The sequence below is a fragment of the Glossina fuscipes genome, unplaced genomic scaffold, assembly GCF_014805625.2.
Source record: "Glossina fuscipes isolate IAEA_lab_2018 unplaced genomic scaffold, Yale_Gfus_2 83102, whole genome shotgun sequence".
NCBI lineage: Eukaryota > Metazoa > Arthropoda > Insecta > Diptera > Glossinidae > Glossina > Glossina fuscipes.
In genome coordinates this window covers 14,306-19,302 of record NW_024004743.1, presented here as the reverse complement: position 1 = coordinate 19,302, position 4,997 = coordinate 14,306, and the positions used below count along the sequence as shown (strand labels likewise).

Genomic DNA, 4,997 nt, shown 5'->3' with positions numbered 1-4,997 from the left:
CTCAAGAAAGATTACTGAAAGTTTTTTTTTTTTTTTTCTTTTTTTGGTTCTTCTGCTTGAAAGCCAAGTGTATGTATGATTTATGGCGAAACTACCATTCGTTATGTTTCTTGTGTTGCTCACGTCATCAAGTTGTCAATGATTTCAAATTTTCTTTTAGATGTGAAATGAAATTGAGAAAAGTTGTTCCTACGGCTGATGGATGCGTTGAGATCTATTATGAAAAAAGAAAAAAAAAGAAGAAAATAAAACATTTTGAAAAATGTTTGCCTTATTTTTCAGTATAGATTACAATAAGTAAAAATTTTATTGTCCGACTACTAAATAGATTAATTACGTTTCCATTTATTTTTGTCACGAAAATCATCAATCATGTCTTGTTTCTATGGGAAGACATACATTTCATGCCAGGCCCAAGAAATGAGCAGACGTGATTGAAACTTTCGTGGAATCAAAGGTCCTATTATTCTTTACCTATCTTTTTTATAAGGTATTAATAATTAGATTGTCTACCATGTAAAGAGAATGTTTCTAATAAAAACCTCTACATGAGATGTAGTACAAAAAGTGGGCCTACATGGTTCCAAATTGGTATATGGATCGGCTTTCATCATAAAATTTTAAACTTTAGACATTTTTAGCATATAAGGATCCGCCTTTTTGATAGGAGCGGCTACATAACCGAATGGTTGAAAAATTAAAAAATGCGATCTGAAATTCTCAGATCAAATTTGTCGAACGACTTCCGTTGAGTAATTTTGAAAATTTCAAATTGTTTTCCGTGTTTTTCAAAATAATATTTGTTATTTGAATATATATTATTGTAATGTGTGGACCCGATCCGTGTGAGAGTTTGTTCTCTATGTAGAAAAAATAGGACACCATAGATTGCGTCTTCAGAAATATCGTTGCTGAAAAAATGCTGGAAAATGACGATTTCCTCTAAATACGGCGATCTGCCACATGTCAATGCCTTGGGTTATTGCTTCTTCCCAATCGCATATTTCGCTGGATAGAGCTTTACTTCACACTGCGAGGCTTCCTCATAAAGACGAACCCAAAACTGTTATTGTCACTGATAGTCTGTTTGTAAATCGACTTCAAGCTGGAAAAACCATCAATAAAATAAGAAAAATCAAGACAACATGCGGTGATAAAATTAGAATGCTTCGGGTAACTTGTCGTATCCGTTAATTGAAGAATGACCAAGTTGACCGAGTGGTAAAGCCTGCAGCTTCTGCACCCTAATTATGGACGTTACCAATGTAACCTTCAAGGAAAAAATCTCTCTCTCTCTCTCTCTCTCTCTCTCTCTCTCTCTCTCTCTCTCTATCTATCTATCTATCTATCTATCTATCTATCTATCTATCTATCTATCTCTCTTGCTTCCTTTTTAGTCTACGAATTTATTTCATTCATTAGTTGATGAGGTTCAGGGGAGATTATAAGAAAAGAGTGGTGGAGAAAGGGAGTAGTGTTTGTGAACGTGAGGCTTGAAAACGAAGACATAAGATAACGTTGGAAAAAACTAGCTCTAGTTCCTCTGAAGTCGGGCAATGTGATTAGAGAACAACTGGCCGCGGTAGTTTGTTACATGGTATACAGACAACTCCAGAAGGTCTTTTTGAAAAAATTCTATGCGCCGTCAAAAACAAAAAATATGATTAAGTATATCTCCAGAGTTCGTTGGTAAGTATGAAATTTATATTAAATATATAAAATATAAAAAGATATTAATTTACGCCAAAAAAACATAAGTAAAAAATTTTTACTCGCCTTGATGCAAAATGGACTGAAGCGTATGCGAACTAAATGAGACATACATGAAAATGAGTGATATACATTTGCATAACATTCTACATCATTATCTATTACGGGTTTTAGAACTTTTCACGTACGATGAGAAATATACCGCCTGAAGATAGTAAAAAGGAAGGTAAACGTGCGGACGAAAGAAGAGAAGAATATTGGTAAATTATCCCATAATGTTAATGTAGAAGAGTATGAAGTAGTCTGTAATGTGGTTATATAAAGAGAGCTGTAATATGTTTTTTTACAAAGCACAATAAACCCGACAAACTTACAATAATACATATCACTTCAATACTTTTATGATTCGCTCAACAATGTAACACACTTCGCCTGTCTGCATATGATCAAAACATCTGTTTAACACAAGATCAAACATAAATTTAAACAAATTATAAACTATTACAAAATGATCAACATTTATTAGTGACACACAAACATGTAGTACTCAACCGTAGTATTATTGACGGTATATAAACCCTCACTCGATAGAATTAATTCATCACTTATCAAACCTTTCAGAGCTGATAACCGCGGTGACGAGCGGGGAATCACATTCCAATCGAGAGATGGACGACGGGTAAGCAATAAAAGTCAAGCGCCCAGAGGCCCGTAAAGCCGGTATGTATATGTCTTCTTTTTTTTTTTGTTCCTTGAAAGATTCATCAACACTCAACATACACATTGCACAGCGCTATGGAGCATAATCACCACAAGATAGACTTTACACACCAATATAGCAGATTTGTAATATCAAGTGATTAGAGGAACGTAAGTGACATAATCAAAAGTTACATATGAATTATAAAAAATTTATATCATAGTTAAAAGATTGGCAAACGCCAAAGTAAATTGATGATTAAAACAGATGTACGGACTTTGAGCAATATCTCAGGTGATGCGTTGCGAAACATGTTTTGCCTACTGGACACGCTTTCTTCTTCACCGATGAGGACCAATTATTCTTTCTTTACGCTATTACGCTGTTTTAGCAAGACAGCATTTACGATCTCATTCGACCAAATGGCGTGGACGGTTTAACGTGTAAAACTAACTTATGCTTGCCATTTCGATGTCGCATTTGAGACAATATGTAGTACACATTATCACACGCGCTATCTAACCATAAGGTCCAGAATGTATATATAGAAAGTTGTCTAAGAAAACTGCATTACTTCCTGACAGTGCGTCTCACCTGTATAACCAAACTTATTGGGAAGTTTTCTTAATTAGACTTTCTTTAAAGTTCTTGCCCCAACTCGAAGCCACATCAGAGAAGGATCACGACAGTCGTTTATAAGTAATCAACTGATTATCAGAACGATAGAAAAATGGTGTTAAGAAACTGTGGCCAGTCTTGGCCAATCGAGCCTATACCAATAGCTTTTATTACCAAAGCTTATCACACGGCATGCAACTAGCTATGCGAAAATTCGTTTATAAATAACTGGCAATCAAGCAACCTGCTGATCCATTCGGTAAGCAACCGGTTACCGTCACATTAAGCACTTCTTGCAACCAAAGGCACCCTTCATAAGAAAATGAATTGTAGGCGGTTCCACGTTCTCTTAAAGACAATATCGGTTCTATATCGGTTAATATAAGTCACTCTCGTCCGACATATGTAAGTTGAAAGTTGAAGGATATACTCGCGAATAGCTCAGTTTCAGTTAAGAAAATGAGAAGTGTGTGCTAGTATTTGACATCAACTTAAGCTCCAAATTTCTATTGATATTAGTGTCACAGTACGTAAGAGATTTTGAAATTATTTAATAGAAATCTTTGCTTACATTATTTTTATGTTGGTCTTAATCTAAAAACTATAGCAGATCAACAGTAACAACAATTGTTTTAAATTAGAATTTTAATGCAAATCGACATATTTAAGTTTAATTTTGTGTATTTTAAAGGATTTTGTCGTTATGTATGTCAGTCTTGTGTACGTACTTGTTTCTAACTGATTTTTGCGCTCTTTTTCCTTCTCCTCAGATACACACACGCACATAGAGAGAGACATACGACATAACATTATAATCAATTGACATTTTATGCCAATTACAAAATGCTTACAATCCACAAAAATTGTATTGATACAATAAGAGCAACAACAACAACAGGCACAAACACAGACTTAAGCCATAAAGACAAAGCTGGCAACAGAGCAGACTTGAAATTATCAAGCGCAAAAAAAAAAAAAAAAAACAACTGAAAATTGGTTCAACTAAGAGTAGACGATGGCGCCAACAAACAAATCAAATGTTTTAAATTCATACATAAACATGCGCGCATACAAATGATTTTAATGTAATAAAAAAGTGAAGAAAAAAAACTTGAAGAAAATTTTGATGCAAAAAAATAAGCACAAAAAAATTGTCACAAATTACTTTATTTTTGGTTTTATTACATTATCGTACGGCAGAGGGTAAGTGATAAGTGTTTTTTAATCTCAGCTAAAAAGAGAAGACAGCAAAAAAGATTTTGAAGCCAAAAAAAAAAAAAAAAGGAAGAAATATGTCACAAATTATTTTATTTTCGATTTTATTACCTTGTTCTTCGTATCGAAATTTTTATACATGCATTCCCGGCATGCCCTGTGTGATAAGTCACTTCGTCTTGTGAATGAGGATAAAACGGGATGCTTCCAACTTAGTTATCTTTTTAAAAGCCTTTAAAGAAAGTTACATGAATTAAATTCGAATAAAAAATTCATATGGCATAAGAAAATTTTATTCGGTTTCATAATATCGTGGGTGTTATTTTGAACACATTTTCAATATCTCTATGAACAGCAGGGAATAAGTAAAACTCGGTAAAAAAAGGGGAGATTCTTTCAACTTGCTTGCTGATCGCATTAATAACATGCGCTTTTTAAGAGCATTTGTAGATAAATTCAAATGAAAAATTATTGCTGCAAAACGGTAGTGATAAATATTTTTTATCAAAAACTTATTTGTTTTCGGTTTTAATGTCTATTAGTGACAAATTGCTGATAAATGTTTATTAATCTCAATCATAACTGTTTTTTAATCTCATTTAAAAAACATATGCTTTCAAATTTCACTTTGATCTCTTTTGTAGCATGTGATAGTTAAAAGTATTCAAAAAAGTGAATGCATGAACATCCTCTATGTGTTTAAGCAATCAATTTACTTGCTTACCGTAAGGATTTAAAGTAAATGGCGTGAATT

At 33.3% G+C, this 4,997-nt stretch overlaps 1 long non-coding RNA gene across 1 annotated transcript; it reads right to left on the bottom strand.

Annotated features, from left to right (window-relative positions):
- Positions 1–949: 949 nt before the first annotated feature.
- LOC119644059 lies at positions 950–4,443 on the bottom strand. The gene is made up of 3 exons (XR_005248474.1): positions 4,355–4,443; positions 4,194–4,259; positions 950–1,105 (listed from the first exon to the last, which is right to left on the bottom strand). It is a non-coding gene; the product is annotated as an uncharacterized LOC119644059 (long non-coding RNA).
- Positions 4,444–4,997: the final 554 nt, after the last annotated feature.